Genomic DNA, 10,366 nt, shown 5'->3' on the forward strand with positions numbered 1-10,366 from the left:
GCAATCAAGAGGCTTCAATAGCCTGAATTCAGCCCCCAGCCCGGGCTATATTTAGCCTAGTGGCTCAGACACTGGACAAAGCCACTTCCAAGAGGCTGGTGGGGACAGAGTTGAGAGGAGGCTGCCCTTCCTGCCCCTTTCCCTTCCTGATATGGATACCCCTTGGTTGCCCTCCTGGGGTTACCAGGAATGCTGTTCATAGGGCATGGGCTGGGACTTTGTGTGCACTGCATTCTATTTCTAGATCATCCGCTGGGAAGGGAGTTCTGAGCCCCCTGCCCCAGCCTGAACGAGCACATTCTGCAGTGTTCTCCTTTCACATCCTGCCCATGCATCAGAGTCACTTGGGAGCTTTCAAAGCTATGGATGCCCAGGCCCCACCCCTAAAGATTCTGATTTAATTGGTCTGGGGTGAGGCCCTGGCATCCTTCTTTTTCTTTTCAAAACCTCCCCTAGGCGACTTGAATGCACTGCCAGGATGGCAGATCACGGTTCTAGATCTTTACCACTCAAAGTGTGGTTCCTGGATCAGCGGCACCGGCATGGTGAGGAAGGGAGGGCTTGGCTTGTTGGAAATGCACATTCCTAGGCCCCGCCCCAGACTGCTGAATCAGAATCTGCCTTTTAACAAGGTCCCCAGGGGATTCCAGTGCGGGCTGAAGTTTGAGAATCACTGCTGCAGAGCCCCGCACTGTCATGGGCAAGACTCCAGGTCTGTGTCTCCAAGGGTTTTGGTCAGGCTAGAGCAGTGAAGGGCCCTGGTGCTCACCCTGCCTGTCCCCGCTTTCTTCTTAGGACGAGATTCTGGCTTCTTGGGATTTATATCCTGTGGGGGATGGCTGGGTCTGTTTCTCCCAGGCCCAGAGGGAGCCAATCTAAATTCTCAAGTTCTGGTTAGCTGAGAGTGTCTTATATGTAATTCACACTTTGCCTTTACCCAAAACGCTTCCCAACTGTCTATAAGACAAAATGCAGATTCCTTAGAAGAGCATGGAGGCCCCGCCAAGGTACAGAGCCTTACTCCTGCCACTATCTCCACCCAACACCCAACGCTAGAACCAGACCTAGCACCTCCTGGCTGCCAAAACCCATACTGCTCCCTTAAGGATACCTCCTGCGCACTAGAGCATTTTGCATTCGTTGTTCCCTTAGCTGGAATGGCTTTATCTCTCTCTCTCTTTTTTTTTTTTTTTTTTTTGAGACACAATCTTGCTGTGTCGCCCGGGCTGGAGTGCAGTGTCACGATCTTGGCTCACTGCAACCTCCGATTCCTGGGTTCAAGCAATTCTCCTGCCTCAGCCTCCCAAGTAGCTGGGACTACAGGCGCCCGCCACCATGCCCAGTTAAGTTTTGTATTTTTAGTAGAGACAGGGTTTCACTATGTTGGCCAGGCTGGTCTCGAACTTCTGACCTCGTGATCCGCCCACCTCGGCCTCCCAAAGTGCTGGGATTACAGGCTGAGCCACTGTACCCAGCCAGCTTTATCTCTTCTTTTCCTATCTGTTTAATAGGTTCCTATTTATCCTTCAAGTCTCAGATAAGGTCACCTCCTCCGGGATGCCCTCCTTAGTCCTTCAGGCACAGTAAGTGTTCCAACGGCTATTTGTACAGGCCCCACTCCCGGCACCTATTACATTGTGTCTGTCTATCTCTATCTCTTCCACTAATCTCTTCAATCAAAGAGGCAGTCCCATTCGTCTGTGTAACTCTAGTACCTTAGCCCAGCACCTGGACAGAAGTATAAGTAATAATAATAATAACAGCTAATATTCATTGAGTGTTCATTCTGTACTAGGCACCATACAAACCACTTCCTATGCATTATAACATGCATTCTCACAGCAGCCCTATAAGATAGATGATTTGTTATCTTCATTTTATTGGTGAGAAGTCTGAGGCTCAGAGAAGTGAAGCAACGTGCCCAAGGTCACACAGGAAATCATGGCAGAACTGGAATTTGAATTCAGTCTGGCAGGCTCCAGAGCTCATGTTCTTTACATTCTATGGCCACTCAGCAGAGCTCCTGAGATGGATGATGCATTAATGAATGAACAACTCAATGACTCCTAGGTGGGAATTTCCTAGTCACCTGTTCATCAACACCTTCTTCACTGTTACCAATCTCCTGTTTCTATCTTCCTTGTTACCTTCATCAGCAAGAATCCTTTGTAGGAATCAAGCAATGAATTGGTCCTGGCTCAGTTGACCTGTTGCAGGGATCAGGATTCTATTCTCCGGTTGCTGTTTTTGGTGAAATGAATGTCGGGGTTTAGACTGCTTGGGTTCAAATCCTGGCTGTACTGCTAACTACCTGAACAACCTTGAGGTGGGTTACTTCACCTCTTCCAGCCATTGAGCAAGTCACTTAACCACACTAAGCTTCTGTTTCCTGTATTGGCAATAGCAATGGTACTTACCTCTTAGCACAAGGATTAAATGAGATAATGCACATAAAGTTCTGGCCCCTAGCAAAAGCTCAGTTAAAAAAAGCTGTTATTATTCTCCATGGCCTGAGAGGAGTGCTACTGGGGGAAGCTGAACTGCCTGGTTCAGACTTTTCTCCTCATTCTGCCGGAAGATCAGGGATAGCCACATCCCAGGACACCAGTCTTGATGAGGAAGATGGTTGTCACATGGTGCCAGAATTCCTTTACTCAGCCATGCTTCTCCCTGATAAATCCACGAAGACCTCCTGAAGGGGAGAAGATAATTTTGAGATTGCTGGAGATATTATTCAAGAGCTGGCTCAGTGGGCTGAGGACTGAGGGCATGGGGAAAGAGGCAAGGGTCCCTGAGCCTGCAGCCCCCACAAGCTCCAACAGATGCTCTCTCCTGGTTGGCTGCCTGCCCACCTCTCCACTCACCCAGCAGCACTCGAGGAAATCCCTCACATCATCCAAGCTTCATGCCTTCCTTCATGGCCCTGGGACAGACCCTTGTTGGCACCATCCCCCGGGTGGGCACCGAAAGGACAGAGAGCAGGAAGAGGGGACCTTTGTCCAAGCCCCAGTGGCAATGGCTCCTCGGGTCAGGGCTGGGCCAAGGGGCCAATGCACAGCCTCCTCCCTTCATCCTTCTCTGCCCCATGAGGAATGCCTTCTCAGACTCACCAGCTTGGCGGTCGACTCTGCTTCACAGAAGGGGCTGTGTCCTGCCATCCAGTCTCCTCTGAAGCCCCCATTGTCGGGCCAGGGGGACTGGGGCAGGCAGGGGCCACATCTCAAAGGCCTGAATGTTCTCAGAGGTGGGAAGGCCGAGACGCCTCCCGGAAGCATTGGGCCAGGGGACACCTGGGTCTTCTCTGTCTCTCCGCACTGAGCCCTGGCTGGCCACAAAGAAGGGTTCCCAGGAAGTGGGACAGTTATGGGACATCCTCTGCATTTGCCTGCATTGGGTCAGGTTGTTCATCAATCTGGCAGATAGGCTAGAGAAGGGGGAAAAAAACCGAAAACATATAGTTAAAATAATATAGGCTCTTTGTGTAAAGTCCTGCTGAAGACCAAGCATGGTACCATGGATTTCCCAACCATCACGACCCACCTTGAAACAGCATGATAATTATCATCCTCCGGATATTTGCAGATGGGAAAATGAGACACAAGGACATTCGGTAAGCTGCCCACAGTTACACATGCAGTAAGGGACAGAGCTTCTGGGTTGAATCCAGGAAGATTCATTGCAGAGCCCATGTCTCCAATGACTATGCAAACCAGGAATGGCAGAATGCTCATGGGGAACACATAAATAATGCCCCACCTTGGCCGGGTGTGGTGGTTCATGCCTGTAATCCCAGCACTGTGGGACGCCGAGGTGGGAGGATGGCTTGAGCCCAGGAATTTTTTTTTTTTTTTTTTGAGACGGAGTCTCGCTCTGTCGCCCAGGCTGGAGTGCAGTGGCGCAATCTCGGCTCACTGCAAGCTCCACCTCCCGGGTTCACACCATTCTCCTGCCTCAGCCTCTCGAGTAACTGGGACTACAGGTGCATGCCACCACGCCCGGCTAATTTTTCATATTTTCAGTAGAGACGGGGTTTTACCGTGTTAGCCAGGATGGTCTTGATCTCCTGACCTCGTGATCCTCCCGCCTTGACCTCCCAAAGTGCTGGGATTACAGGCGTGAGCCACTGAGCCCGGCCGAGCCTAGGAATTTAAGACCAGCCTGGGCAATGTGGCAAGACCCCATCTCTACAAAAATTTTTAAAAAGAGCCAGGTGTGGTGGTACGCGCTGTGGTCTCAGCTACTCGGGGAAGCTGAGGTGGGAGGATCACTCAAGGCCAGGAGGTTGAGGTTGCAGTAAGCCGTGTTTGCACCACTGCACTCCAGCCTGGGCAACAGAGCAAGACCCTGTCTCGAAATAGTAATAATAATGCCCATCTTTTGCCCTTCAACAACCCCTGAGGCACCTGTAAGGATCCCACAGGTCTCCCAAACACAGCTGAAAATTCTGTGCTAAATCTTCTCCCAGGTTCCTTCCTTAGTGGGGTCTCCAACCTCTGATTCCTAGATTGCTTTAGTCTGGGGCCTGCTTGGAGGCAAAGGACAATGCCCACCCACCCCTTTACTGCAGCTGCACCAGCTTCCACTAAAGCCCCCTCCAGGCTGGGTGGAAAGTGCTAGTGCATTTTTATTCTGGGGCATGAGGCCAACACTGCTGGAGGAAATAAAGGCTCTGAAAGGAAAACACAAGATGTCACTGATGGTTTTGATAAAAGCACAAAGACTTGCTCATCTAACCACGTGTGGTCCATTTCAAAGTAATCATTCCATGAGGCCCCCAACACTTTGGGAAATTCCTGCTCTGGGCCATTCTTTGAGCTAGCAGCTCAGGCTTCTGGTGATCCTGGACAGAGCCAAAGCTCCCTGCCGTGGTGGGTGAACCTGAATTTTGGGGACAGCCAGGAGCCACTTGAGTCCAGCATGGCAAGTGAGAGGAGCCTCCTCCAGATGGACAGGTAAGCATCGCTCAGAACATAAACACAGGGCAGACATTACCCTGTGTGCAGTGCCAGGTGACGTGGCAGTGGGTATGACCCAAAGATGACTAGGGGGTTCAGGACACTTGCTGTTCAGTGAGGACAAGACCCATTCCGGAGCAGTCTAGGGCAATGTGGACAACACATGTGTGGCCTCCTGCAGGGTGGGTCTCCCCTCTATAGGAGGCTCCAGGAGAGGGCAAAGAGTAGAGAAAGTCCTGCCACAAGACTCAAAATCAAGTATGCCCAAGAGGTTACCTCCAGCATGTAGAGAGGGGCTTATAAAATCCAGGATGACTTCCTCAAGGAGGTAGGCTTTGCCCTGGGCTTAAAAGGACAGGTTGGATTTGGACAGAGTTGAAAAGGAAAGGGATTCCAGGTAGAGGGGACAAGCTGGTTGGTGCCATTTTGATGAAAATAAATCAATCAATAAAACAAACCCAAGCCGAGCATAGTTGTCACAGGAGGTTGAGAGGTACTGCAAAGTTATGTTTAAAGTTCTGGCTGAGAAGTGAGACTTGAGCGCATCCAACCTCCGCTATTTACTAGCTGTATGGCTTTGGGCAGATGGCTTAATCTCCCCTAGTCTCAGTTTCCCCATGTGAAAACTGAAGATAATAATAGTGGCTTTCTCCTAGGAAGTTCTGAGGAGCTGGTGCTTGGTTACCAGCCCATGGTAAGGGCCCAGCCAGTGCCAATTCTTGATCAACTCCTTAAGAGGCTCCTAAAGAGACCAGGAGACTTAGTTCTCAAAAAGGGGTCCCAAGCTACTCTATGAGTCATGGAAAACAGGTGAAATGCCACCTGCCCTTCTCCCAACAGGGCTAGTGGGGAGGGGAGGATCCTTGTTGTCCTTGGAAGTCTATCATCACAGCCTTGGCACATCGTCCCTGGGGATGTCTCCTGCTTCCAATCCATCACCAAATCCTGTGGGTCCTTCTAAAACAATTCTCCCCCCGCACCTCGTCCTCCTCTCTGCCTCCACCCCAAAAGCAGCAGCCTCCTGAGGGTTCACCCTGGCCTGGTTTCTCCCCTCACCAATCATCATCCTCACCATGGCCTCCAGAATGATCCCCCCTGGGCAGAGCAGATCATACCTTTCCCCAGCTCAAAAACCTTCCATGGTTCCCACTGCTTGGAGAATCAAACTCAGCCCTACCTACCTTTCCAGGCTCCTTTCCAGACCCTTCAGTCACACTGGGCCAACCACCTCCAGTTCCATTTGCCTGAAAAGTCCTTTCTGCCTTCTCTGATGGTTAAATCCTAGACATCCTTAAGGTCCGGTGCAGATACCTCCTCCTCCCTGGAGTCCCCCCAGACTCCACTCCTCAGCAGGGACTGTAGCTCACTCATGGCCGTCTTTTTTCTATAACTGGGCGTGGACTATGCATGAAAGCAGGGGCCCCAGGCTGCAACCGCCCAGAAGGACTGTCAGGGACCACCCTCAGGGCTGACATTACTGCTGAAGGAGGCTGTACCCCACAAAATCCCTGGAAGAGAATAGGGTGGGGCTGCAGAAACCTCTACAGAACCTGGCACGGATGCCAGCAGCCTGGATAGAGCCCAGGCGGCTGTGTTGGCACCACTCTGCTGCCGGAGATGAGGGTGAGACAAACAGCAATTAGCCAAACACAGGCTGGGCTCGCAAGGCTAATTACCAATTAGACGGGGCCGAGCGATTAGCAACAAGAAAGAGACAGTCAGCAAACAGTCACTGGCGTGGCAAAGCGGAAGGTGGGAGAGGGGGTCATCTCTGATTCTGCCAACAGGCCTGGCCTCCTGGCAGTTCGTGTAGCTCTGTTTTAGGGGAAAGGGTTTCCAGCAATGCAGGGGACTGGGGAGGGACCTGAGACCCTCTTGGGGGACTTGGGCAGGTTTTGCCTTCTTTTTGATTCCCAGAATTATCTTCAGAGTGGGGCTCAGAGTGCTTCTAGGTGGTGCAGGGGTGATGCTGGTGGGAGTTTTGACACACTTGGCCAGGTGAGCTCAGCGGAACCTCAGAACCTCAGAGCAGTTGGAGCCTCCCTGCCAGACGCCCATTGGGATGCATTTGTGTCTGGAGTTTTGCCTGGCATGGCTGCAGGGAGGGGGGGAGGGAGGGAGGAGGGCCAATAGCTTCCTTCCTCTCATCTTGGCTCAGCATTTCTTCACTATGTCTCCTCTCTCTCCCTCCCCTCCCCCACCTTCCTCTCTTCCCTCCGCTTTTCTCTTTTTCTCTCTCCCTCTCTCCTTCCCTCCCTCCCTTCCTCCCTTCCTCCCTCCCTCCATCCCTCCATCCCTCCATCCCTCCATCCCTCCATCCCCTCTGTCTCTCCATTGCTGACCTCTCTGGCTTTCTGTCTTTATCTCTGGCTCTCTTTGGGTCTCACTCTCCCACCCTCCCTGAATCCCACGTGGACCCCACAGTCCCTGCGTTCACTTAGGGTGGGGTCTTCTCCACTGCAGGCAGAATTGAGACTGGACAGACTCAGTGAGTTCCTGATCACCAGAGCCAGGTCACTCTGGGACGAGCTATTCCTGGGCTGGGAGAGGGTGGAAGGGGGAATGGGCCTCCTCCTGCTTTGGGATGCTTATGAGGGAAACAGTGATGTGTGTGAATGATCCTACAGGAAGGCTAGGTCGGCCGGTGCAGTGGCTCACACCTGTAATCCCAGCACTTTGGGAGGCCGAGGCGGGTGGATCACCTGAGGTCAAGAGTTTGAGACGAACCTGGCTAACATAGCGAAACCCCGTTTCTACTACAAATACAAAAAAAGTAGCCAGGTGTGGTGATGGGCACCTGTAATCCCAGCTACTTGGGAGGCTGAGGTTGGAGAATTGCTAGAACCCTAGGGGTGGAGGTTGCAGTGAGCCGAGATCATGCCACGTGCCACTGTACTTCAACCTGGGCAACAGAGCAAGACTCTGTCTCAAAAAAAAAAAAAAAAAAAAAAAGAAGGCTAGATCATAGGACTCCACCTCAGACAGATTCAGGGCCAAAATCAAGTCCAACTCGGAGTCTGGTTACTAGTCTCCACTTGCCATTCACTTCTTACCAGTCCCTGGTCTACTTGGAGCCTGGGGGCCCTGCTGGGCCAGGAACCTCAAACTGCTGAAATGGCAGGACTTCCTGAGTCCAGATGGGCCTTCCCAGGCTAGGCCTGCATGTGGGGAGGGGGTGGTGGTGGTGGTCGTGTCTTGGCGGGGTTGGGCACAAGCAAACCAGTGCAACCCGTCTCAGCCACTACCCATGGGGTCTGTGTTGTAGACCAGATCTTCTGGGGCCCATGGGAATTAGAAGGAAAGGACACCACTCTCGCAGAGATGGGATGACTCATAGAGATAGGGATGGGAGAGGAGAGGGGTTCAACGAGGGGAGGGATTCAGTGAGGAAAGAGGAGGGCGGTCCATTAGTGAAGAGGTCTCTGAAGGAAGATGAGGGCTCTGATCTGGAAACAAGCTCAGGAATTGCAGACCTGGCCAAAAGACCTGTATGTGCATCTCTGTTCATCTTGGCAGCTTCCACAACAGGCGCACCACACAGGAGATCAAAGCACCCTGGGCTCTCATCCCAGTGTGGGTGGGGCTCCGGGGGCTGCCCTTGCCCCCAGGGACAGGTGGCACATCCCTGCTTCCCCCCACTTTTGCTATGTCCGGAGCCCCCCCACCCCGGAAGGTGGAGATCTCCCTGGCTTGCTTGGGGAAGAAAAGAATGGAGCATCTGCCAGCAGGAATGCGGAAGAAGAAAGGGAGGGGCCGTCCTGGGGGGAGCACAGGGGAGTGTGTGCCTGGATGAGGAGGGCAGTGCCTGGGTTTATGGCCCTGTGTGTGCAATAGTATGTGCCTGACCCTCGCCCCCACAGACCACACAGTTCCCCGACTCCCTCCTGCTGTGGTCAGAAGGCCGATGACCAGTCCTGTGGTCAACATCTCTGGGCTCTGAACTCACCCCTCAGCTATGCCCCCTGGACAATGGGGTTCTTTCTGCACAAGATGGGCACGAGGGACCCTGTCATGGACTAGTGACCTGAGGGACAGGGCTGCCCCAGGGCATGTCCCAGCTTTGGTCACTCTTGTGGACATTGGCTGGCCTTGAGCCAGGGGGGACCAAAAAGAAAGAGACCTCTCCTTTTTGCCTGTCCCAGGAAGGCTTCCTGGAGGAGGCAGTTCAGTGCTCCCCCCAACTCTATTACGTGCCAACCTATGGGTTTTTAGCTGGCATGCATGAGGCCCCTTCAGCACAATCAGGAGATTGAACAGGCACCTGCTGGGAAGCTTACCTGTCTTCTGTGTCGACACTCAGGTGCCTTGTGGATAAATACCAAGTGGATGGCTGGGAGTTCAGCTAGAGGAAGAACCAAATCCAGATCTGATGGGAGAGATGCTGCTGTGCCCGCAGGGAACCAGTCTAGGAACAACCTTTGAGGTTGGGAGGGGGCAGATGAGGAAAGGGCTCCTCCCATCAAGAGAAAACTAGAAGGGCTTCCTGGGGGGAAGATCAGGAGGACTGCTCAGATAGGGATTGTCTGGGCCTGGGGAGATACCTTGTAGGGACTGAATGGAGGATGAAGGTGCAGGGAAGACTCAGAACTGGCATAAAAACGCCAGTCTCAGCCGCGCGGTTGCACAGCGCAGGAGGAGGAAAGCACACTATCTTAGCCCAGGTTTCTGACTTGAGCCCAAAGCCCTTTCACATCCTCTTCCCTCTTCCCCTGCAACCCACACCCCTGGGCGGTCAGAGATCAGTGGGGGGCAGGAAGCGCCATTCCAGCCGCTCAGCCCCCTCGGCCGGACAGCTGTTCTGCGCAGCTGCTGGGGGCTCTGGGGGCTGCGGCGGATTTGATTTGATTCAGGCCCCAAAATAGCCATTGTAGCAGGAAGCGGCCCCTTCCCCCAAGCCCTCCAGGACACTCCATCCGGGGGCTGAGTTGACACCTTAGAAGTTCTGCCCCCTCCCCGTCCCCCCGCACTCACCCCCTGGTCTCCGGAGACCCACGTTTTTCTCCCCTTAGCACGCAGCAATTCTCTTCCTTGCGCCTCCCCTCTGTCCAGTGCATGTCTACGCTCCCCTCCTCCAGGAAGCCTGCCCTGGTCACCCCTGCCCCCACCGCGCCTGTCCGGGCTCTGTGCCCACACACGATCCCAGCTCTCCCCCACCCCAGCCCTGCTCTTTGGGGGCTGTCAGGGGGAAGTCTAAGGCTGGGGGCCTGTGGCCAGGCACGGGCGGGCTGCGGAGGGCACACAAAGACGTGGGCTGCCCTGGCCTTTGATGAGTAATCGCTGTTCCCTGGAGCCACGATTCCACTCGGTCGCTTCAGCCCCCCCGGCCCCCTCCCCCATCTAGCTCCTCAAATAAGACTCGTTTTTGTTCTGAGGACACAATGCGAGAAAATGTCACCCAGGGGGCGTGCCCC

General features: G+C 53.5%; 1 long non-coding RNA gene across 2 annotated transcripts; it reads right to left on the reverse strand.

The window, feature by feature from the left end:
* Window positions 1–1,862: 1,862 nt before the first annotated feature.
* Window positions 1,863–10,015, reverse strand: LOC123569519 (uncharacterized). 2 transcript variants are annotated; one of them, XR_006693297.2, is made up of 4 exons: window positions 9,927–10,015; window positions 9,233–9,371; window positions 3,111–3,424; window positions 1,863–2,692 (listed from the first exon to the last, which is right to left on the reverse strand). It is a non-coding gene; the product is annotated as an uncharacterized lncRNA (long non-coding RNA). The 2 variants fall into 2 exon arrangements; XR_012425695.1 differs by lacking the exon at window positions 9,233–9,371.
* Between the last annotated feature and the right edge of the window lie 351 nt (window positions 10,016–10,366).

The sequence above is a fragment of the Macaca fascicularis genome, chromosome 16, assembly GCF_037993035.2.
Source record: "Macaca fascicularis isolate 582-1 chromosome 16, T2T-MFA8v1.1".
In the NCBI taxonomy this organism is placed as follows: Eukaryota; Metazoa; Chordata; class Mammalia; order Primates; family Cercopithecidae; genus Macaca; species Macaca fascicularis.